Genomic DNA, 26,400 nt, shown 5'->3' on the forward strand with positions numbered 1-26,400 from the left:
ACTTTTGCCCATGCACAGGCACCATTTCTTTCCCCAGGCCCATGCAAGCCATAGGTCAGTGTAATTTCACCGTGCACTGTCCTTTGGACCCACGCTTTGCTCTTCCTTTCCCTGCACCCCGTACCTGCACCTATATAAACCCCCCAGCACCCCGTGGTAGAGACACTCAACACTCTGTTCTGCCCATGCCCGACACTTTGTGTAGTGACTGTACCTGAGAGTCTATACCTAACACTTTGCACAGGACTGTACTCGGCAGCCCTCTGTACCCTCTTCTAGCAAGCCATTTTTACCCATCTCCAAGTAATCCCTTTTGCAAAAAATTTCTTGCCTCATCTCACCCTTGTGAGTAGAGTGTCCTTAGCTGCTCTCTCCCCCCCGCATGTGAATAGACTTAAGGGAGGACTCCCCTTTCTCTCCCTCTAGTTGCAACCTCCTTCCTTGAAAATTCAGTTTAAGGACACCTTCCCCCCCATTAGTAGTGACTTTAGTAAGGGCTTTTTGGCTCTTAAGAGGTGGTTCCGACCTAGGAGTTTTTTGCTCATAACTTGAGAAAATGAGCTTGGATTTGTGATCCCACTGAAGCATTGGATTCGGAGCAAGGTGGGCTATAAGAAGGCGCGTAGAATGACTCCTTCACAAAAGCGTCAAAATATCACCTCGAGAGACGTGCACAACGGGGAGTTTAGAGAGAGGTCACTCTAGATGTAGCCCCAACTCTCCCCTTGGGGACCCCACAAGGAATTAATGACCAGGCTAGCTTGGTCATCATTTAAAAAAGAGTTTTCTCATTAATCTTTAATGATAAAAATTAATAAATTAAGAAAGAAGATGCCACTTTCCTTTATATTAAAAATTCTATGAAATTATTGTTTTCTCATAAAAGTGATGTTGTCTATCATGTTCCATGGTTTAGTTTAGAAACTGTTATCTTGATTAAGTTAAAAAGTATAGGTACATCTTCTCCTCGCCTTAATGCTAACCCCGTTTCCATGCTTGTGTAGCCGAGCAACGACGTTAGCAAGGCTCAGAGTCGGCCCAAGGTATCCCTCATACCATTGGGAAAATGAGGTTTGCCGATGGAGTCGAGTATTATGATGCTGCCTAGTTCTGCGGGCCCAGGCTAGTGCGGTGAATAAGCCCTCCTTAGCACGTAGACATCCCTTTGAGGGATGGGAGGATCGAGCGATGGATCTTGAGAGGGCGACAGGCCGCCGACTTGGGTCCTCCGCCAGCTGTCGAGACGATTAGGTGTATGGTCCCATAGGGATTGCCCAGTCTATAGAGGTTGGAAGGCTGAATTCTAGATCATTCGTGGCAGCAGAATAAAATAAAGAGCCTAGATTTGGCTATGAATAATTTTGAACATTGTATCTAATTTTTTTAAATCAAATCCTTTGTTTGCAAGAATTGTTGTATTATTGATAAAGACATTGATAAATACTATTTAAACGAACAATGTGCAAGGTCATTAATTAAGAAACTTGTTTATTTATGTCAAATAGTGTGGTAGGATTAACTAGAAAACAAATGAACGCGTGAATTGGGTGGAGAGGATGGAATGCCTTGATAGAAACATCCTATGGACGAGTGGACCTAATTAGTCGGGTAGCTTTCCAACAAATTAATTGAAGTTCCATATTAGATAAATAGGTCCGTGGGCAACCCTACTCTAGAGAACTAGGTCAGTGGGGTTGTGCCTTGCATATATGAGGAAAAAAGCGTTGTTTCTAGATGTCAAGAATAGAGGTTTCCTAAGTTAAAGTCGATCACTCTATCAATGGTTTGATTTTAGGAATCATTTAGAAAGACCACGCTCCCCCTTGCGCGATAGAACTAGGTCTTATCTACTAATCGTATCCTTGTATCTTTACATGATCAAGGTGTCGATGAGTAGGAAACTTTTCCAAGTTAGACTTAGTAGACTACCTTAAAGGTTTTTCTCTATTTAGAAAGGGGGGGACCTTACAAAAAAATAGGCACATTGTAGAGATAGCACGAGCATTGATGAGACATAGAAGAATATGCCGCATAGCTATTAGATTGAAGCTGTTTCTACAACTGTTTATATCATGACTAGGACTCCTATTGCAGCCATACATGATGTAATACTAGAGGAGAAACTCAATGGCAAGAAACCTAATTTATCCCACTTGAAATATTTTGGATGTATTACCTATGTGCATGTGCCAGATGAGTTGAGTACAAAGCTAGATCCAAAGGTTGAAAAATGTGTGTTTATTGTATATTCCCTTGAGAAAAAGGGATATAGATGCTATAACCCTACTACATGTGGGCTGAGGGTAAGTAGAGATGTTGTGTTTGATGTATTACCTATGTGCATGTGCCAGATGAGTTGAGTACAAAGCTAGATCCAAAGGTTAAAAAATGTGTGTTTATTGTATATTCCCTTGAGAAAAAGGGATATAGATGCTATAACCCTACTACATGTGGGTTGAGGGTAAGTAGAGATGTTGTGTTTGATGAAATGAGTAGCTAGTATTTTGCTAAATAAGATGTTATTGGGGTTGATGTAACTGGAAATGTGATTGCATAGAATGCATGTCAGCAATCACAGAGTCATTGATTGGATTTGGAGAGTTCTCTTCTGTTGGGTCTGTTGATAAACCATGGAGTGGAAGGCTACGTCATAATAATCATCATGGGAATCTGGTTGGTACATCACATAAAGGTAAAGAGAAAGTGGTTGAGCCCCTTGGTATGCTTGATATTTCTGTAGGCCATTCTTTTGTTGATGGAGAGTCTAGTGGCTCAGAGTTGAGCCTTGAAGAGGAGCTTGGCATTCTAGCAATGAGGAAACCTGGTGTAAAGAAGGCTTTGGAAGCCATGAATGCAAAGTTACAAAGATGTGGAAGAGTCAAAAACCATGTGCAAAGGTTGACTTATGATGGTTATGTGTGGCACATCACTATGCTTACATGGAAAAAGTTGTACAAGTTGTAGAGCCCACACGTTTTGATGAGGTGAAACATAATAGTGATGGTAGCATAAGTAGGTACAAGGCTAGATTGGTAGCCAAAGGATATGTACACACACATGGTATTGATTATGAGGAGACATTTGCCATGGTTGCAAAGATGGCAACTATGAGAGTTGTGATTTGCGGTGGTTGCAGCTAAAGGCTACTTTTTACATGAGATAGATGTAAAAAATGTGTTCTTGCATGGTGACTTGCAAGAAGAAGTGTATATGGATCAGCCACCTAGTTTTGACGATACAGGTCACCTAGAGTATGTATGTAAGCTTCATAAGGCTTTGTATAGGGTGAAGAAAGCTCCACGAGCATGGCATGACAAGATTGTTGAGTATCTTTTCACTATTGGTTTTCATATGGCAGATGCAGATCTCTTTGTATGTGCGCAAGAGTGATAAGGGTATTTTTATCATCGCCATCTATGTAGATGATCTTATTGTTGGAAATGACAACTAGGAAGAGATTGAGCATGTGAAATTTCTTCTCAAAACAAAGTTTGACATGAAAGATTTGGGAGATCTACACTACTTTGTGGGCATTGAGTTCATTCGCACACCTAATGGTATTTGGTTGTCATAGAGATAGTATGTATTGGATATGTTGTACAAGCATGGGATGGCTGGATGTAAGCCAATCTTGGTGCCATTAGATCAAAATGGCAAGCTCAGTGTGAATGCAGGTTATTTGTTAGAGGACCCCACTATGTATAGGAAAATTGTGGGGAGTTTGATTTATGTCAGCATGCTAGATTTGATTTACACTGTTGGCTTAGAGAGCTAATTTATGCAGGTTCCACGCAAACCACATCTTGACAGTGTGCGATGTGCGATGTGCACTTCAGTATTTGAGGAAAACTGTTGATTATGCATTGTTTTATGCAGCAGGTGTACCATTGGACCTATATGGGTACACAGATGTAGATTGGCCAGGTAGCATCTCAGACAGGAGATTTACCAATGGATTTATGTTTTCATTGGGGAGTGTTGTTGTGACATGGAGAAACAAGAAGAACCACACTCTAAGATTCCTCCTCAGCCTGAATAATGAAAAAGCTTTTACCTCAATCCCCTGTAATCATTCCCTATTTCAAAATACAAGAAAATATTATTTTTCCTTGTTTTTGCCTAGAGAGAAGAAAAATTCTAGAGAGAGGTAATTCAATATTAAGATATTTTTAGATATAAAAATTCAAGCCACCCTAACAACATGGAGCCTATTGCTTCGATATGGTTTCCCTACCTCTACCCCATCTAATCTCATTGAATTATCCTTACCAGATGGCATGTGCGCCTACCCTTATCTCCCCCTCCTCTCGAGCGAGGCATTGCAGTACCTCCGCACCGCTGGGCTGGCATGTTATCCATGACACCTATACATCTCCCTCCTCAATGATCCTGTACCACCCTACTCTCATCACCCGGCCTCCTCATTCTTTACCACCATTGCTTCACCCAAATCGAGGTCATGGAGGCCACTGGCATATGCCAGTTTTGATGATACACACATCGCTTTTCCATGGGAGTTCAGCGAAGCCGAGGTTGCAATTGCAATTTCTTCTATTCCCACGATCCTCAAGTTGCTGCTTCTGCAGCCCCCGATGACAATGATGATGGCATAGCAAGGCATCTTTCCACCTCCAAACCCACAAACCTCTTCACCACCACCCCCTCCTCCACCATTAGGACCCTCATCTGCATCTCCTCACACACAACCCCCACCCCCACCACCACCCCCACCACCCCCCTCAAGCACCTCCACACTTCCACTTTTGGGTGCCCCAACTTCTTCTCCCCCCCTTCACTTTCCCAATCCACCCCCATCACCCACACCCCCCTTGCCACCTTCACTATCCCTTAACTTGGGAATGCACACAGCATTTAGGGATATCCCCTCCACCTCCACTAGACCCCCACCTTTCCTCGACGCGAGCCTTACCACACCCGACCTTCATCATCGGCCCCCCGTCCACTCTCATCGCTGGCTCCGCCACCCACCAATCCACCACTCGAAGAAGGGGAGATCCTGTCACACCGCCACCATTTGAGCGCAAGGAAGTCAACCCTCCGCCAAACCCCTTGGTGCAATCCCTTGGACCACATGGAGTTCGAGCGGGCCACCATCGCCATCCTGCTGCTCAGTCGACAATTCCAACATCCCTCGCATCACCGACCACCTCGATCTCCATGTCCTCTGCCAATACCTTGATGCCAAGCACACAACATGGAAAGCGTGATCACCCACCCCAAACCCATTGGCACGGTTACCACTGGCCACCTGTTGTTGCTGCTCGTCCCACCACCGTTGATCTCATGGGCGAGCAGCCGGCCTGCTGTGGTGATGGCCTTTCCTCTTAGTAGACCATTTGTTTGGGAGGTCTATTGCAATGCGCCCCGTGCACTGAGGATCAGCCAAAATTACCTCCCCATCCATAGATGGCAGTGGGCTTGGGAAAATTTCCACAACGTACAACAAAAGAACCCAAAGTTGCAATTCAACTTCCCTTGGTTCATGACCCTGTCACCACTGCCGCAAAATCCATGTACAAAAGAAACCATGGTCAGGCGCTTCAACAATTTCATCCACCGTTATACAACCAGGTCTCCCAAACCCACCAGGAGTGATTGCAACCATCCGCTTCTTCAACCTTATCATCACTTTGTTGGAGTCCTTCCCGACATGGGACCACTACTTCAAGGGAGCCAAAGGCATCTCCTTTGACATCAACAAAGGGCCCACACTCAAGCAACTGTTTGGCTACTACGAACGCATCATGTGGATGCCTGTTTGGTGGCTCGACATTGTGGATAAGCTACGGCGTCTTCCATCGTGCCCCACCCGCTCCGACCTCGAGATGGGACTTTGTCCACACATACTCTATCTACTACAGATAGCTTTTTTGACCAGATGGACTTGCAATCGGGAGGGGGGTATGTTAACCACTCTGGTTAACATGACCTTTCATGCGGCTACCACATTACCTTTGTAATCCATCTTTTTTGTAACCACACTAAGCGCCAATTATAAAATGAAACAAGGGATGACCGAGCTTACGGCTTGTGTAATGCCAGTTGTAGGAATTGATGTACATAGAGCTAGTTAAACTAGGAAGACTAGTTTTAGGCCCCCATTTGTAATTGGGCGGCCGGCCATTGTAAAAAGTGAGCTCATGTATATAAGACATTTTATGGAATATGAAAAGGGATAATCCCATTTGTCTCAATTGATTCTTGCCTTCTCTCTCTCTCTCTCTCTCTCTCTCTCTCTCTCTCTCTCTTGATCTTATGGTAGTTTGCTTGTGATTGTTGGTGTGTGTGGATAGGAATGGTATTCCTCTCCCTTCTCTCCTTCTCTCCCTTCTCATTTCTCTCCACCTTACCTTGTTTGCATATACAATTGGAATGAGGTAGAAGTTGAGCTCTCCATAGCTCCTTCCCTCTTGATCCTACCTAGCTTACTTGGATCTCTTTGGGTGACACAAAGAGAGTGTAGAGTGAGCCCCTAGTGGCCTCACATCAGGGAGTTAACCCTAATAGGGTTAGCCAAGTGGAAATCACTAGATTCAACCCTTTGCAAGCACTCTCATCTTCTTCTCTCTTGTGTTTGTGTGAGGTAGCATGTTAAACCATTAACAAATGTGTACATATGCAATACATTTAAAAATAGTGTGAAAATTTTGGTTTTCTACCAATATATTTCTCCTCTAGAGTCAACCATGCACCATTGCTATGGGGGTCGTGTTCATAATGTAAACTATAGTCACAAATTTCTTCAGCCCAATAATGCTGATACATTCTCTTCTTAGCCCCCATCAATGCACAAGAAACCTTTGTAATGTGCCTATTCTTTTTCTTAGCAACACGATTTTGCTTGTGGAGTGTATCTACATGTTAATTGCCTCAAAATTCCATAATTTCTCAAGTACTTACTGAACTCATTTGAGAAGTACTCTCCTCCTCCATCTAACCTTAGACACTTAACCTACAAGCCTATTTTCTTTTCAGTTAATATTTTGAAATTTTGAAAGAGTAAACACTTCACTTTTATCTTTCATGAAATAGGCCCACACCTTCCTTGTGTGGTCATCATCAATGAAAGATAAATAGTAACGATATCCTCCCATTGATACCATCTTTGTCAGCCCCCCATATATTTGAGTGTACCACATTAAGTGCTCTCTTACTTACATTCCTATTGTGTGGAAATACATTATTTGTTTACTTTCCAAACTAACATGCTTCATATACTTTATGTATTCCATCCACCTATTATGTGGAAATACATTCTTTGTTTGCTTTCCAAACTGATATGCTTCACATACTTTATGCATTCCATCCATATTAAATTTTGGCAAACTTGTAAATTATTCTACATAGACTTCAATCACATGACCAATACGTTTGGGCCAGATATCGGCCATAACACCTACACCTTGTGCAAACATAGCAGCTTTTGCCTCATGCATGCTTACATCCAAAGTAAATGTTATGCCCCCTCTTTTTCAACTAGATGACATTTGTTATTAAAGTCGTCAGCATAGCAGCCCTCAGGGTTGAAGCATACCTACAAACCTTGCTCAATAATCTACCTTAACACAAACCAAATTCTTTTTTATATGCTAGGAACATGAAGTATATCAGCCAAGTACCTCATCTTGCCATCCTGCATAGCCAATGGGACATTCCTAATGTGAGAAATAGGATGAGCTTTGTCATCCATGTCTCTACATAACCTAGTTTTTCTAAATTTTTGCCATCTCTAAACCACTCACCTCACGTCTCTCGAGGTGATATTTTGACGCTTTTGTGAAGGAGTCATTCTACCCGCCTTTTTGTAGCCCATCTTGCTCCGAATCTAATGCTTCAGTGGGATCACAAATCCGAGCTCATTTTCTCAAGTTATGAGCAAAAAACTCCTAGGTCGGAACCACCTCTTAAGAGCCAAAAAGCCCTTACTAAAGTCACTACTAATGGGGAGGAAGGTGTCCTTAAACTCATTTTCAAGGAAGGAGGTTGCAACTAGAGGGAGAGAAAGGGGAGTCCTCCCTTAAGTCTATTCACACACGGGGGGGAGAGAGCAGCTAAGGACACTCTACTCACAAGGGTGAGATGAGGCAAGAAAATTTTTGCAAAAGGTCTTATTTGGAGATGGGCAAAAATGGCTTGCCAGAAGAGGGTACAGAGGGCTGCTGAGTACAGTCCTATGCAAAGTGTCAGGTATAGACTCTCACTACACAAAGTATCGGGTGCATGGACAGAACAAAGTGTTGAGTGTCTCTACCATGGGGTGCTGGGGGGTTTATATAGGTGCAGGTACGGGGTGCAGGGAAAGGAAGAGCAAAGCGTGGGTCCAAAGGACGGTGTACGGTGAAAGTACACTGACCTATGGCCTGGATGGGCCTGGGGAAAGGAATGGTGCCTGTGCATGGGCAAAAGCTGTGGTACGCATGTACCTTTCAGGACACCGGTCTTGATATGCATACCAAAGTGCCAGAAGGTGAAAATTTTATTTTTTTGGGCGAAAATATCCAGGGTGTCTTCCTAGTTGTAGGGGTGCAAATTGCCCATTGATCGAACACCCAGTCGTGCACTTATTAAGGTTTACGTTTACCATATGTTAACTGAAAATAACTAAAAATTTGAGTATAGGCTCGATGTGGTGTTTGTTTTAGATGCTGTAAAATCCTATACTAGGGTAAAATCACGCACAAATTCTAAATTTGGACTCATAATTTTAAGATTCTAAGGGAAAACAGCTTGTTTATTAAAAATTTTAATTTTTACACCGCAAAAAAGACCATAAATTCATATATTAAATGGACATATATTATTATTGAAGATGGGCATGTTAGATGTAATAAAGGGAGCTTGGTTTTGAACATAAAGGAAGCCCATGGGAATGGATATGGCTGGGCAAGTAGGGGGCTCAATATTAATAAGTGTGAAAAGGTGGGCAAGTATATAAGTGAACAAATTGTAACTAGGGGCATCTAATCATTTTGACTAATCAAATCATACTTCTTAGAGCTCCAAGCTTCCATGGGTATGGTGGTACTCCCTTGAGTGCATGTGGTAATCCATTATGAGTGCATGTGGTAATCCATTATGAGTGCATTGTCTTTCTTTCTCTCCCCATCATTACAGTGGTATCATAGCCTTATCTTTGATCCATGTCCATCATTACAGTGGTATCAAAGCCTTATCTTTGATCCATGTCCATCTTAGATTCAAGAAAATTTGGAAGTTTCTTGGAATTCTTGATTTTCTTGATCTTTCTTGACCTTCTTGGAAATTTTCTTGACTTTCTTTATTTTCTTGATTTCTTAATCAAGAAATGAAGCATGCTGATCGTGGGATGCTGGAAATTTCCTTGATTTTTGATTTGTTCTAAGTTTTGGGGGCCTATGGGTCACCATGGACCAAAATTTGGGGTAGCCGCTCCAAAATCTAAAGGGCATGACCAGAATTGGAAAACTACTTTGGATGATTGAGGGAAAGCATGAGTACATGCTCATTGTAATGCATAATATGAAAATAGCATGAGTCATGCTAAATACATTGTAAGTGCTCCTACCTTGTCTTTTCAAAGTTACATCCACATACAACTCACTTGTACTCTCACTTTAATTCCTAGCATTTAGTATGCTTGTGAGGGAACCTCGAGCATTGGAGGAGAGACCCAGGGAGCATGGCATAAACTCCCCTTGTCTCGTGAGTGCTTTTGAAAAAGTGGCAAGGAGGGGGATTAGGTACATTGGATGTGAAGACTTGGCCCCAACTTGTGCCTAGATTCAGACTAGGTTGGTATGAGGGTGGAAAGTCTTGGCTAGGAGATCGGCAAGCGTAAAGCACTCTTTCGACACACAACTCGACTACATTGCAAGTATGCCAAGGCTATGGAAGCCAAATATTACTTGATTGAGCATGCCATGGACACTTTTGGTAATGATAAAAGCATAAGAGTGCATGTGCAAGTGTATGATTTTGGTGGTGATTACTTGGGACATTATGTCATGATTGGACATTGGGCAAATGCTAGTAGACTATGATTGAGATTTAGTCCGTATTGCAAGGAGACTATGGCCAAATTTTGGTGATTTTCCTACACTCTCTGCAGCATTGATGATGAGTACAAAAGTGTAATTCAGTCCCCAACCACTCAAGATCTCTCAAGGGCTTTGGGAAGCCTTTAAAGGGAATCTTAAGGCAAATCTAACAAGCTGTCAAGTGGTTGATTTGGATGCCATTTTAGGGTGCAAAGGGGCTAGTTTGGTCAGACTGAAAACCCTAATTCAGTCAAAAATAGTGTGGACTGAATTCAAGGTGTTTACATAGCTTAATATCACTACTACCTAAGAGCTTCTAAATGAGCCAACAAGTTCCCAAATCGGTTACCATTTGGATGGTCAAACTCACATAGTTGAGTTTCAACTAAAAGTTAAAACAGAGAGGTATATGGGTGCTCAAAGTGGTGATTCAGGGTGATAGGAGTGTTCCTCCATCAAGACAAACATGGAAAACTAAAGAACTCCTAATGTGGTTTCTGTTTCCTATACTAACCACTTGGTAGCATGGAAAATCATGGAAGGCCATCAAAAGCTTAAGCACAAGTGCCCATGGAAGAGAACCAAGTTCAAGATGATGCCAATGAGGTCGTTCGTGATGACATGGTATATGTGGGTGATGCTCCATTAGGTGAGGATCTACATGGTCAAAATGTGGCACCACATTCTATTGTTAAACATGGGCAAAACTCAAGGGCAATGCAACAAGAAAGGGTACCTCTACATGACATTAGTGGGAATGAAGGAATACCGGTGCATACTAGTAGACATGATTAAATCTCATTGGGAAACATCACTTTGGATATATTAAGGATTTCTCTCATTGATGCAATCAAGGATGCACAAAGAGATGCCCAAAAGGAGGTGCTCTACATTAGTAGTGAGATTGTGCATCAAGGCAATGAGAATGCCAAGTTGATGCATCAAATGGTGGACAAGATGGATGAAAGGTTTGCAACTCTTAAAGAGCGTATTTTAGGTGTATAAAGAAGTGTGGACAGGTTTGACCATGCACCAAATCCACATGGAAATCTTGGTTGTATGCAAGGAAAGTCAAATCTACCTTCAAGAGTAGGCATGTTTTGGGTTCTAGGCTTGGAAAGCAGCCCATAGTTTTGGATCCCATGAAGGGCTCTTCAAGGGGTGTGTACAACGTGAGTGTGGGAGATGGGACATACCACACACTACCCATGGATGTTCTACATTGGAGTCACTAAGGGTCAAAAAAGTGGTTCTATGGCCAAACCTCCTCCCAAGAGTGATGCTAAATCCTCTTCCCTTCAAGGCAAAGTGATTAAGCGATTGTCACAAGAAAAGATGAATGAGAAGAGGAAGAAAGGGGTTTTCTTCCTTTGCAATGAGAAATGGAGTCCCGAGCATAAAAAGATTTGCAAGGCAAAGTAGGTAAGAGCTAACATGATCTTTGAGGTGGTTGAAGATGAAGAGGCACCATTGGATTATATGGATGAGGTTGAATTTCAAGATTGTGCAAATGAGGTGATGGAAGATCCTAGTCTTGATCCTTCTCAAGAGTTTCCATTTAATCCGGGTGGAGAGGATTGGGTAGAATTTAAAACAAAAGAAAGGACATCCATGCTATGTGCCATTTCACAAGAAGCTAAATAGGGATGCAAAGGTTCCAACACTTTGAGGCTTGTGGGGAAGATTGGGGGCAGATCCATTCACATACTTGTTGATTCGGGGAGCACACATAGTTTTGTGAACTCTAAATCAATAAATTCTTTGAAACTATGCCCAATAGAGATGATGAAGCCTCTAAAAGTGGAGATTAGAAATGGACCACATGAGCTGAGTAAGAGTTGGGTTGCAACTTCCCTATTTGTGTTGGCGACGACTACACCCTTGTCGGGAGCTCTACGGGAGGCACCGGCAAACGATCTCTGATTGAGGAGCTTTCTTTGCGGGAGTAAAGCTATAGGGTAACTATATTGTCCTCTCGGATAGAAATTTTTCGGGCCGAAAACGCGTTTCAAGTGCGTCAGGACCTCCGTTTTTTAGAAAGCAGGCGATTTCGAGCACTGCGGGTAAGTCATCGATTCTCTGTGCAAAACTCTGTTTTAAGAACTGCAAGAAGACAGATTGGCTGTGCAGACACTGTGTGCGCTGCAAGGAGGTCAACAATTGCCATTGGGTGTATGTATGCACATTGAGGTCACTGGTTGTGACATTTGAGTGTACTATAGTACCGCTGCAGAAAATACAGTGTGCAGGACAAACCAGAGTGCTGTTTTTGGTAAATTTATATGTCTGGCAAGATGTCAAATGATGGCATAACCCAGATTGTTACTGAGAAGAAACGAGATAGAGGAGGTCGTGGATGTGGTCAAGGAGGTGGCCGAACAGGTAATCAGAATTATGGCCAGGAGCAGCAACAACAACAGTCCCAGAATTCACAATAACAACAACAACACACAGGTGGAAGAGGCCAATTCAGAGGCAGGGGGAGTCAAAGAGGTCATGGAAATTGGCAAAGGCAGTATAATGATACACGTGGATGCTTTTATTGTGGTAAGCTTGGACATGTGCAGGTAGATTGTTATAAGAAGCAGGCTGACATGCAAAATGGAAAATTGCAGCAAAACAACTATGCATCCTCGAGCAGAAATAATGAGGATAATGAAAGGTTGTTTGTTATGTAGCATGTCGTTAATGCCATGTTGTCTGAAAATGTTGAAGCAGCACATAAAGATGATGTATGGTACATTGATTCAGGTGCTTCGAACCACATGACAAGTCATGGGGAGTGGTTCAAGGAGATGAAGAACCTTGAAAGACCAGGTTTTGTGGAAACAAGGGATGACACTGCTCATCCAATTGCCCATGTTGGAGATGTGCCATTGTCTATGCAGGAGGATGGCAAAGTGAAGTACCTTGCAGATACACTTGCAGATACACTTCATGTTCCAAACATAACAAAGAATCTGGTTTCAGTTGGCCAGATGATTGAGCAGGGTTTGCAGGCTCGGTTTAACCCTGATGGTTGTTATGTTGAAGACTTTAAAGACAAGTGCAGGTTGGTTGCAAAAGGAAACAAAGTGGGCAGAATGTTTACGTTGAATGTAAACATGCCTGAAGTGAGTGCTACGATGTTTGCAAATGGTTCAGGAATTGTTGCAGACACAGACATTTGGCATAAAAGAATTGGACACGTGAATGTATAGAGAATGAAGTCTATGCAGACTAAAGAAATTGTGACAGGGCTGCCCAAGTTTAAAGTTGAAGGTATGCAGAAAATATGTGAAGCATGCCAATTTGGAAAGCAAACAAAGCATGTATTTCCACGTAACAAATATGTGAGCAGAAATGCACTAGATGTTGTGCATTCAGATGTATGGGGTCCTACGAAGACCATGTCTATGGGAGGCTGCAGGTATTATGTGACATTTGATGACCACACAAAGAAAGTGTGGGTATACTTCATGAAGGAGAAGGGTGAGGTGTTCACTCACTTTAAGAATTTTAGAGTTATGGTTAAAAAGCAAACAGGGAAATATGTAAAGTGCCTAAGGTCAGATGGAGGGGGAGAGTACTTCTCCAATGAGTTCTCTAAATTTTTGAAGAAAAATGGTATTCGGAGATAGTTTAGACATGCAGATACACTCCGCAGCAAAATGGAGTTACTGAGTGAAAAAACAGGCACATTGCTGAGATTGTGCAAGCATTGATGGAAGAGAAGAATATGCCGCATAGCTATTGGGCTGAGGCTGTTTCTACAGCAGTTTACATCATGAACACGACCCCAACTGCAGCCATACATGATGTAACTCTAGAGGAGAGGTTTACTGTGGCAGAAAACCTGATTTGTCTCATCTACAATTTTTTGGATGCATTGCATATGTGCATGTGCCAGATGAGCTGAGAACTAAGCCGGATCCAAAAGCTGAAAAATGTGTGTTTATTGGATATTCCCTTGAGCAAAAGGGATACAGGTGTTATAACCCTGCTACACGTGAGTTGAGGGTAAGCAGGGATGTTGTTTTTGATGAGATGAGCAGCTGGTATGCTACTGAAAAAGAAGCTATTGGGACTGATGTGAGTGGAAATGTGGTTGCACAAAATGCAAGTCAGCAATCACAGTCTTTGAGTGGACCAGGAGAGTCCTCATCTAGTGGTTCAGTTGATAGACCATGGAGTGGCAGGCTGTATCATAGTACCAGTCCTGCAAATGTGATTAGTACATCACATATAGGCAAAGAGAAAGTGATTAAGCCCCTTAGTATGCCTGTCATTTCTGCAGGGCATTCTTATGTTGATGGAGAGTCTAGTGGCATAGAGATGAGCCTTGATGAGGAGCTTGGGATCCCAGCTATGAGAACACCATGTGTAAAGAAGGCTATGGAAGCCATGAATGCAAAGCTACGAAGATCTGGGAGAGTGAAGAATCCTGTGCAAAGGTTTACCTATGATGGTTATGTGGCACATCACTATGCATACATGGCAAAGGTTGTGCAGGTTGTAGAGCCCACATGCATTGATGAGGCTGTTGGAAATGTGTGTTGGGAGAAAGATATGGATGAGAAGATGGATGCACTATATGGAAATGAGACTTGGGATTTAGTGCAATTGCCTGAAGGCAAGAAAGCCATTGGATGCACTATATGGAAATGAGACTTGGGATTTAGTGCAATTGCCTGAAGGCAAGAAAGCCATTGGATGCAAGTGGGTGTACAAAGTAAAACATAACAATGATGGAAGCATAAGCAGGTGTACAAGGCTAGATTGGTAGCCAAAGGATATGCGCAGACATATGGCATTGATTATGAGGAAACTTTTAGCCCAGTTGCCAAGATGGCAACAGTGAGAGTTGTGATAGTAGTGGCTGCGTCAAAGCAATGGTCTTTACATCAGATGGATGTAAAGAATACATTCTTGCATGGGGATTTGCAGGAAGAGGTGTATATGTTGCAGCCACTTGGTTATGAGGATGTGAGTCGCCCCGAGCATGTCTGCAGGTTGAAGAAAGCCTTGTATGGTCTGACAAGATTTCTGAATATCTTATCACTATTGGTTCTCATGTAGCCAATGCAGATTTCTCGCTTTATGTGAGACATGGTGATAGAGGGGTTGTCCTTGTTGTCATCTATGTAGATGACTTGATCATTACGAGGGACCATGATGCAGAGATCTTTGATGTAAAGATCTTGCTTAGACAAAAGTTTGAGATAAAGGATCTGGGGGAGCTCAGATATTTCTTGGGCATTGAGGTGATTAGGTCACCACATGGTATTGGATTACTGCAGAGACAGTATGGCTTGGACATGTTGTCCAAGTATGGTATGATAGGCTGTAAGCCTATCTCAGTGCCATTGGATCAGAATGGCAAGTTGAGTGCAGATTCAGGAGAGATTTTGGAGGATCCTACTATCTATAGCACATAGTAGGAAGCTTGATCTATATGACGATCACCAGGCCAGATTTGAGCTACGCTGTTGGGTTAGTGAGTCAGTTTATGTAGGTTCCTCAGAAGCTGCATTTGGATGCATTGAGACGCATACTGAGGTATGTGAGGTCTACTTTGCATTGTGGACTATTTTATGAAACTGGGACAGAGATATGTGTACATGGATACGCACATGCTGATTGGGCTGGTAGTATCTCAGATAGAAGATCTACTAGTGGCTTCATGTTTTCTTTGGGGAGTGCTGCTGTGACTTGGAGCAGCAAGAAGCAGCCTACGGTTGCTCTATCCAGTACAAAGGCTGAGTACAGAGGTGCTGCTATGGCAGCATGTGAGGTAGCTTGGTTGAGAAAGCTACTTGCAGATTTGGATCTATCAGTGGATAGACAAGTTGTCATTTTCTATGACAACATTAGCTATATACAGTTGGCCAAGAATCCAGTTTTTCATGCTCGCACGAAGCATATAGAGGTCCACTACCATTTTGTCAGAGAGAAGGTCTTGGCAGGAGACCTTGACCTTGTTTATGTCAGCACACAGGATCAGGTAGTTGACATCTTCACCAAAGCATTGGGTACAGAGAAGCTTCACAGATTCAGGGCTTCGCTCGGTGTACATGAGATGGAGTTGAATCGAGGGGGAGTGTTGAGATATCGAGCTCATCTAGTGAGGCGGTGGACACTGATGACCCGCCTGGGGGATAGGCCCCACACTTACACCACTGGCATGGTTGGTGAGATCATGGGTGATATGTGGCCAGTGGGATGACACGCTATGTGACAGCCATTCTAGAGACTGGCATAGTTATAGTGCCAGCTCATTTAGTTGGGTTCACACTATATAGATCAAACAAAGGAGTGATTAATCAAATCCTATCCTTACTTGATTCTTTAACACGATGGATCAAGTAGATGTTGTGCCTCAAGAAACTTTGTTGTCATATTCTAGTAATCAAGGAAGTTTTTATGGTTGTTCCTTCCATGGTCACTTAAAAACACAGGCTTAAAATCAGTGAATTGTGTGAGCCTTCTATTAGTTGAAATCGATGGTCACCATGGGCAAAGATGAGCTTTATGGCCTAATGTTGTTTTTGTTTGCACAAGCAGGTTCTTACGACCTCTTGAATTGGTTTAATAGGGTTCTTTTGGACTTCTTGCTACTATTTATGCCTCTATTATTTCTTAGAATTAAATTGTGCATTTGAGGTTGAAGCTGGTAATGAGGCCTTCAGTGGTTTATATGCTTTACGCAACCAAATGATGGGATTGCCATCATAATATTCTTGAGATTGAAGTTAATGTTTGGACAACCATATTTGCTTTACCTTTGGATCTTTGAACACCCATATTTGCTTTACCTTTTTGAAGCTTTAGGGTGTTGCCTTTGTTTAGTTGATTTCTTTGTTGTAGGCATATGGAATTTGGTATTCCACTTAGAGATCCAAATTTTAGTGTTGTTTTGGTAAAATGCATGGGCTTGTAGAATTTTCTTCGCAGTTGTTAAATAGGCAAATCTTTTGGAAACGCTTGTGGAGATTTGTATGTATAAGTCTATGGGGTTATTTTCTTTGGTGGCTTCCATGGTTTTCATTGAGCAAGGTGTTGATTGGCGTGGTAGGCCAGATTCGCATCTTGCCCTTGTAGTAGCCTTATGCTATGGGTTTATCTTCTTTGGTGGTTTTCATTGAGAACAAGGTGTTGATTTGTATGGTAGGCCAGATTTGCATCTTGCCCTTGTAGTAGCCTTATGCTATGGGTTTATCTTCTTTGGTGGTTTTCATTGAGAAGAAGGTGTTGATTTGTATGGTAGGCCAGATTTGCATCTTGCCCCTATAGTAGCCTTATGCTACTAATGTTTTTATTTTCTAATCACCTTTACACGCCTTGGAAGTATTGTGATTCAATTTTTCCCCTTTTTCGAGAGATAAAGTCTTAGAATATACAATGTTTCTTATTGTTCCTTGCTCCTTTGATGATTTAGTAGGAAACAATGTTAATGACAACGCTAGTGGCTTTGACATAGTAAAGCTTATTTTGATGATATAGATGTCGATGAGCATTTGACTCCTGTTCATTTGTTCTCATTATTGGGCTTTTAACAAGAGGGGTTGTTGATGTGGTAAGGAGAGAGGTTGGTGATGGTGGCAAGGTCAGGCTAGGGCTCATAGTGGTTTTTATTGATGAGAGTTTTTGAGAAGAAGCTTTGCTCTTCTTTCACACAAGTTATTGTGTGAAAGACAACTACTAAGGTAGACAATGTTTGTGCCATCAACCAAAATGTCATAATTCATGTAACCCATGGTTGGAGCTTTTGTAGAGCTCATAAGCTGGATCCATACATTTTGTTGCCAACAATGTTGCTTGGCTAATGCATTTCCGAAGATCCTTTGTGATGAGGTTGTGGTCCATAATTATGTTTAGTTTAGCTTGGCATTCTTCATAACAGTTGTGTGCTTTTAGATAAATCATCCTCCTTAGCCTCAAGTCTTCTTCATTTAGCATTTGAACATTTGGAATCTACATAGTATTCTCATATACATGTGTTATTAGTAATCCTTGAGTAGGTTCTAGTCTTGATATCTTTTTCTAGAGTAGGTGTTTCTTCCATTTCTTCTTGTATATCCTCTGAATTCTCAAATTCAATACTAAAATCAAATTTCATTTCTCCTTTTGAGAGAAAATTGTCGCTTTATGCTCAATGTGGCTAACCGTGCATGTATTTTGCATTTATTTTTCACCTAGGATCCAATCATGATCCAAAGGATCAAAAGAATACACAACAAACAATGAGAACAAAGAGGTACAATAAAATCATTCAGAGTTTGAAGAATGCACCACAAATGAAGATCTTCTACCTTTGATTTCATCAAATGAAATCAATGAGCCAGTATGCAATATTGATGTTAATACATCTACCTATTCTTCAAGTATTGGAATAGATCTTTACATTGATAGACTTACACACTATCCAATTTTGAGATTTGCAAACAAGAATATTGCCAAAGGCAGGTGTTTTAGATAGATGGTCAAACATAACCTTCTTTCTTTTTTTCTCATTGTCCACTTTTTTCTCCCTTGGTTTCAAGAATAGGAACACCTCCGTCTCATCAATTCCTCTTGATCCTAACTAGAGACCATTTGTACTTGGACATCAAGTAAAATATGTGGTTTGCACTCATGATCAAGGTATTGCAACTATGTTGGTAATGTGCTTTTCCATGTTGTTAAGTCTTAGGTTTCGGGTTAGATTCACGTTAGTACTTTTTGACAATACATCATCAAATACTAACTCAAACACAAGGACAAATAAAAACTACATGGGGAGGAATCCTCAAAACACAAGGACAAATAAAAATTGCATGGGGAGGACTCCTTAAAATAGTCAAAGAAACTCAAGAACTAGGCTCATCCAAAAAGGGAACTACAATCTCAAGACTTTTTTTAAAGACACAAGAAGAGTAGGAAAAACAAATCTCACTCATGTCAAATGAGTAAGGTGTTTATAGTTTTCCTCCTCAAACAAATTTGTATGTGTTTCAAAAAGTTGTTGGGCTTGTAAGGACTCTTTGGCTTTCTACTGCGGTACATGTTTCTCAACCAATTTGGACCTGGATTTTACTTTATTACGAGGTATGTGTGCCTTTTCTTGGAAGCATGTGGGCATATTCAAGGCACTGCAGCTAACTATCCATTTTGTATACTAACCATGTTGATGGATGCCTGCAGCAACTAGGTGGTTTGGGCAATCAATGAATAAATGCTTAACACTGCATTTATCATACATAGGCTTTGGAAACGCAAGGTTTTCCACATTTGGAGCATTTCGATTTTGACAATCCACAATCTCGTGCAACCCTTGTCAATAGAAGCACTATAGATGTGTTTGGGCCTTATTGATAGCCCTCAATGGTGGTTTGGTCTTTTTTTTGGGTATCATCTCAGTACTTGAATTTATTAATGGAGTTGTTTGCATGGTATTTAGGCCTTATTGTTTGTAATTTTCTATGTAATTTCTAACACATTGTTGGGCACTGAGTTGTGTGGTGCATAGATTTGCCATGAGCACAATACAAGAACACAAATTCCAGATAAGGAAACACAAATTTAAATGGATCCGTCTCTACAAATCACATAACTTCTTTGGTTTGCAAAGAGCACGAGTCTCGAGGGATTCGGACAATTGGTTATACCCATGGATCTTATTTTGGGTGGTACCTTTAAGCATGCTTCCACTTTCATAGCTGCAACAAACAAGCAAAGAAAAGCATAAACAGACTGGAGCGAGCATCATGACAACCTCCTTTTAGCACCTACCAGCAAGCGAGAAAAAGATAACGAGACAGAGAAGTGACTATAAAGTGAATTGGGCCACGTCAACACTGGACTGCAAGAGAGAGAAGGGAACAAACGTACACAGAAGAGTGAGGTGCCATCTTGGTGGCCTTAATCTTTGCGAGGCCAACTTGCTACTTGAGAATGGAAAACTTGGTAGCGAGCCTAGTGGTGGCCTCCTTGACCTCAACCTCCCTCCAATTCTTATAGATCTAGGTCTATGGCTCTAGTTTGAACGTCTACTGCTGGGTCCTTACTGACTACTCCATCACACACACACTGCATGGCAAAACACTAACAACAAATAGTAGAGAGGCACAAGGTGCAGGAAAAGAAATGAGCAACACAATTTTGACTACAAAAAAACAAAAAAAAAACAAAGATAAGGATAAAATTTAAACCATTATAAAAGCGACCAATATGAACACGTGAGAGTGAGTGTGAAAATGAAGAGCAAATTCTTTATAAAAATCTCACAACCAAATGAGCATGTGAGCGCATGTGTGTGTAAACAAAGCAAGAGTACATTTACATCAAATCCAAGCATACGTTAAGCACAAGTGCATGAGATGATCTCATTCCAAAGAACGACAAGGCCCTGCCCAATTCCAATCTCTCACTTTTTGTTTCAACATTTGGGTATTTCTCATCCCCTTGGAAGTAGTATGCACATCACTTTTCTTATTGGTTTGATATTTTGAACTTTGAGAATTGTATCCTCATAACTAGATTCAATTGAAGCGGTTTTCACTAACTAAATCAAAGCCATTCTAAATGCTCACTTGGTGATCTCCATTCCCAATCTTCTTAACTTTTCTTCTTTGGCCATGCTTCCTAACTGGCTTATCCGCTTGTTGCTGAGCTTGGAATCAACGAGTGATAATATTCACTATAACAAGATGAGGGATTAACAATGCTTTTTATTGAAGTTATAGTGGTGTTTTACGTTTCATCGTTATTATAAGCACCGCTCGACGGTATTTATAAACATTGCTATAAGCACCGCTAGGTGTGGCGTTGAAAAAAAAATACTCTAAATAAAATCCACAAAAACATCTAGTAAAAATTTATCACATAAATTTGTCAAACATAAATATTTTTATAATAAAGAACAAAAACTCACCAAAATTTTTTATGCAAATATTTTTAGGTGCTACCCGTAGGAAGAAGGAAGCTTCATGATTGCTGAGCCCCGTGCATAAAACTTTTCTAGACTTTCAAGAGACCCAAAATCTTTCGTCCATCTCTTGTAGCTTTTTCACCTGCCCGAAGGAAGAAGGAAGCTTCGTGATCGCTGAGCCCCTTGCATTAAACATTTCTAGGCTTTCAAGAGACCCAAAATCTTCCGGTAGCTCCTCCAGCTTAGAGCACTCACCCATGTTAAGCTCCCGTAGCTTTTTCAGCTGCCCGAAGGAAGAAGGAAGCTTCGTGATTGCTGAGCCCCATGCATAAAAGAAGACTAGACTTTCAAGAGAACCAAAATCTTCCGGTAGCTCCTCTAGCTTAGAGCTCCCGTAGCTTTTTGAGCTGCCCAAAGGAAGAAGGAAGCTTCGTGATTGCTGAGCCCCTTGCATTAAACTCTTCTAAGCTTTCAAGAGACCCAAAATCTTCTGGTAGCTCCTCCAGCTTAGAGCACTCATCCATGTTAAGCTCCCGTAGCATTTTCAGCTGCCCGAAGGAAGAAGGAAGCTTCATGATTGCTGAGCCCCATGCATGAAACTCTTCTAGGCTTTCAAGAGACCCAAAATCTTCCGGTAGCTCCTCCAGCTTAGAGCACTCACCCATGTTAAGCTCCCGTAGCTTTTTCAGCTGCGTGAAGGAAGAAGGAAGCTTCGTGATTGCTGAGCCCCATGCATTAAACTCTTCTAGGCTTTCGAGAGACCCAAAATCTTCCTGTAGCTCCTCCAGCTTAGAGCACTCACTCATGTTAAGCTCCCATAACTTTTTCAGCTGCCTGAAGGAAGAAGGAAGCTTCGTGATTGCTGAGCCCCTTGCATTAAACTCTTCTAGGCTTTCCCAAAATCTTCCTGTAGCTCCTCCAGCTTAGAGCACTCACTCATGTTAAGCTCCCGTAACTTTTTCAGCTGCCTGAAGGAAGAAGGAAGCTTCGTGATTGCTGAGCCCCTTGCATTAAACTCTTCTAGGCTTTCAAGAGACCCAAAATCTTCCGGTAGCTCCTCTACCTTAGAGCACTCACCCATGTTAAGCTCCCGTAGCTTTTTCAGCTGCCTGAAGGAAGAAGGAAGCTTCGTGATTGCTGAGCCCGATGCATAAAACTCTTCTAGGCTTTCAAGAGACCCAAAATCTTCCGGTAGCTCCTCTAGCTTAGAGCACTTACCCATGTTAAGCTCCCGTAGCTTTTTCAGCTGCCTGAAGGAAGAAGGAAGCTTCGTGATTGCTGAGCCCCATGCATGAAACTCTTCTAGGCTTTCAAGAGACCCAAAATCTTCCAGTAGCTTCTGCAGCTTAGAGCACTGATCCATGTCAAGCCTCTGTAGATTTTTCAGCTGGCCAAAGGAAGAAGGAAGCTTCGTGATCGCTGAGCCCCTTGCATTAAACTTTTCTAGGCTTTCAAGAGACCCAAAATCTTCCGGTAGCTCCTCTAGCTTAGAACACTCACGTATGTTAAGCTCCCGTAGCTTTTCCAGTTGCCCGAAGGAAGAAGGAAGCTTCGTGATTGCTGAGCCCCTAGCATAAAACACTTCTAGGCTTTCAAGAGACCCACAATCTTCTGGAAGCTTCTGCAGCTCAGAGCACTTATCCATGTCAAGCCTCCGTAGATTTTTCAGCTGGCCAAAGGAAGAAGGAAGTTTCATCTGTAAAGTACATGAATCAAAGTTCAGGACATGTAAACTTTTAGAAGACCAAAGTCTTCTAACAGCTGCAAGTATTGTCAAATTTTCAGCTGCTCAAGGAACGTTTGCAGATCAACTCGAACATTAAAAAATAATAATAATGACTATATACCTCAAAGTACATAGTGGACCAGAATTCCAACACAGTAAGAAACTCCAAGCCTAATAATTCTTTAGAAGGAGCACATCTCAACCACCTTATTTCCAATGCTTTTAGCCCCTCATCATCACCCTCCAGATATGTTCCATGCAGAAAAAGCAATCGTAAAGATCGCATTTGGGAAAGCAAACTCGCATTCAAGTTTTTCTGGGAAGTGGCAAGCCCACGGATTTGATCAAGACCCTGCAACCACAAATTAAACCATCATTGCATGGATCGTGTTTTATCGCTCATGTACTGTAGTACTGGCATTGGAGGAGCATAATGCAGATGCTTGGTACAGATCTACGTTCACTAATGTAGTTCCCATCGACTGCATAACTGAGGCACCCGTTAAATATATGGATATTGCACAAACATTGTAAGATCTAGTGTAGAGCAACTGAAATGGAAATACTGGGAGAGCCACCCACCCTCCACACCAGAAACAAGCTTCAAAACAACAAGTGCAAGTGCAAAGATGGAAAAAAGGAAAAGCAACCAATCAAAGAGTAAAAAGTTAAGGATGAACAGTATAACAAGTTGCTTTCTGGACACTCACAACAGCCAATTTGAATCTTTGTAGTCTTTCGTTTTTGTATTGCCTTTGCTTCCTACGGCATTGTTTGCAAACATAAATGTGTGCTGAAAACAGAAGTAAATAGAGAAGTGGATAGCGCACCTGGTTACTTCGCAGCACTTGCGTCAAGTCAGTATCATCCCACACCCTACTCCACTTGCCTGACTGTTTGACAATGCCTCTCCCCAAATCCCTCAAGTGATCGTGCATCGTCAAGCACCCATTTTTGTCCACCTTTACTAGACAGAGATCTACCAAGCTCTCTAGACCACTTATCGAACCCTCTACCAAATCATCGCTTTCCCAAAAGTATTCGGCACTCTGCCTGTCTGAACCAATCAAGAAGCAAGCCACATCTAGAAACATTTCCTGCTCATGCTTACTAAGAGCCTCATAGCTAACCTTCAAACAAGTCTCTATGTGTTTGAACGTTGAAGTGGTGCAACTACTTAGAGTCTTGATTGCTTCTTCCCAGAATCTCTTTTCCTTCCTCTCCCTAAGATGCCTACCAAGCACCTCCAGCGAAAGGGGAAGACCAGCACATGCTTCGCGTACTTTCTCTGCTAGCTTTTCAAAACCTAGATCTGGCGAAGGCTTCTTGAAAGCATTCAGACACAAAAGTCGCAAGGAGTCATCACGGTCCATGCCTTGTACCTCGTAGCGTTCACCCCTGAAGACATCAGAGAAATCATTGCCGTGAGGAAATACTGTTTGGTTCCTGGATGTTACAAGCATTCGACTTCCCGGTTGAAGGGATGTCAGATCTATGATTTCCTCGATGGATTCAAAGTTCTTTGGATCATCCAATATGATCAAGACCTCCTCCCTTAATCCAGCTTTTAAACACACTTTCTTCTTTCCTGCATCGTCCCCTTGGAACTTCTTTTCAAGCAGCAAATCTTCGAGCAACTGATTCTGTAATTGACTCAGTGTCTTACCATCTTGACAATTTTCCACAAAGCTTGCTGCTTGAAACTCCTTTCCAAGTCTCCTGTAAATAGCGCGAGCAAGAGTGGTCTTGCCAATGCCACCCATGCCCCAAAGCAGCACAAAGTACACACTTCCCTTTTCTTTCAAATGAAACAGCTCGACCACATCATGGACCCTCTCATCCAAACCAACTCGGGAATCCTGCTTTGCATCTCCTGTGCTATCTTCTCTACGAGAGCTTCCAGCAACTGTCCTTCACGTCTGCACATAATTTGATAACATCGCATAGATTAGTGATATAAGTGAGAAGATAAACTACAAAAAACGGTCGCAGATCAGAAGTAGTTTCGTACTTGTTAAAGGTCTCCAGGCGGAAGCCCTCGAGCCATGAGGCAGCACACAGAGCATCTTCCCACCCCTTGATCGTGCTTTCGTTGTGCTTGCCTCGTCTTCGATGGTCCTTGATAGCTTTTGCAAACGGCCCGTCATTCTTGTTTCTTAGGTCTTCTGGCTTCACGTCATAGAAGACCGGAAATAGCTTGGCTTTACTGGAGCTCTTGGTGCTCTTCAGCATTTCCACAAGTTCATCCAGACACCACCTAGACTCTGCGTAATTGCTTGTAAAGATGGGCACTTGAATGATTGCTTTTCGGGCAGCCGCCAGCATGAAAGGGCGAACATCGTCTCCTTCAGGGAGCTCCGCCATGTCCAGAAATGCTTTGATCCCACGGCTTTGATCCACGCTTCACGCGAATCCCACGATGGCTGATAAACACCGCATGGGTGCCTATAGACGAATGCAAAGGCTGATGAGCAAGAGCTGGGGGCGGAGTAGCTTCTGTGCTCGGGGGGCGTCGCTTGTGTCTTCCGAAAATCATCATTCCTGCCCCCACACTAAAAACTATCGTCCCTGCCAAGAGACTAAAAACCTGCCTGAACATATCTCTCTCTCTCTCCCCTCACTACGTTTCTCTTCCTCTGCTTCTCTCTCTCTCTCTCTCTCTTAGCGCTATGTCAGTGAGAGGCCTCTCGTCTCCATTAGAGGAGACAGGCTTTTAAAACTTCGCCGCAATGGTTTCAACCGGCTCCTTCCAGGTAATTTCTTCGAGTCATCCTTCCATGTAATTTCTTCGAGTCAAGGAAGGCTCCTTCCAGGTAATTTCTCCGAGTCAAGCACGATGTCCCAGTGCTGTTGCTTTCCTGACAGCTTTTTCTCATGAATGATGGATGTGTGTGTGAACAGCTAAATATTATTTTGTGTGCGCACTCACTGCACGTAGATATCTATACCACCGGATTCTACTTTTGCATAAATTCTTACTGCACAGTGAACTGTCTCTGTGGCTTTGGGGAAAATTTTTCACTTTTGCATAAATTCTTTTTCCTTTTACTTTTTACTTTTTACTTTTTACTTTTTACTGCACAGTGAACTGTCTCTGGGGAAAATTTTTACTTTTGCATAAATTCTTTCCTCCTTATTTGGAAGATATCTGCAAAATAGATTAAATAAATATTTTAAGTAAACTTTTTTATTATTAATATTTTTTAACGTATTTATGGTTTTTTAAAACCCGTATTTGCTTGCATATTTTAGTAGCTTTCCAATTAAGTTTGCTGATATTGGAGAGCACTCCAAGAATACGAATCTACGTAAAAAGCTTTATTAGTTTAATTTTTTTGTATATTCTAAAATTAAAATGCTTACCCTCTATTGAGCAACTTGAGTTTGTTGTAATGGAGAATTGTTTTCCCATAATTCGTGATTTGAGATTTAAAAGCAAGGTTAATATGAGGTTTAACAAATAATAAATTTATTGTTTATACGTTTTTATTTTTATATATTGTTACTTTTACCTTTTTATTCATTATCTTGTCATATCGAAGATTTCCTTATATACTACATTTTCTTGTCATATCGAAGATTTCCTTATATACTACATTTTTTGTTGTATTTTCTTTAAGATTCTTTGTTTTTGTCTCTATGCGTTCTTCTTTAAATAAGAAAATCTTTAAGGTATCTGATGATTTTGCTTGAAATAATGCAACATATAATTGTCTATGAGTAAAGACGGGAGTTGATAGATATAATCC

The 26,400-nt window shown here is 41.8% G+C and overlaps 1 pseudogene across 1 annotated transcript; it reads right to left on the reverse strand.

The window, feature by feature from the left end:
- Positions 1–21,049: 21,049 nt before the first annotated feature.
- On the reverse strand, positions 21,050–25,526 carry LOC147614592 (disease resistance protein L6-like; annotated as a pseudogene). Its single transcript, XR_015262880.1, has 4 exons — positions 24,663–25,526; positions 23,482–24,562; positions 22,773–23,003; positions 21,050–22,621 (listed from the first exon to the last, which is right to left on the reverse strand). The product of XR_015262880.1 is annotated as a disease resistance protein L6-like (transcript).
- Positions 25,527–26,400: the final 874 nt, after the last annotated feature.

This window comes from Cibotium barometz, chromosome 41, assembly GCF_041138505.1.
Source record: "Cibotium barometz isolate CiBa-2024 chromosome 41, ASM4113850v1, whole genome shotgun sequence".
Taxonomy (NCBI): Eukaryota; Viridiplantae; Streptophyta; class Polypodiopsida; order Cyatheales; family Cibotiaceae; genus Cibotium; species Cibotium barometz.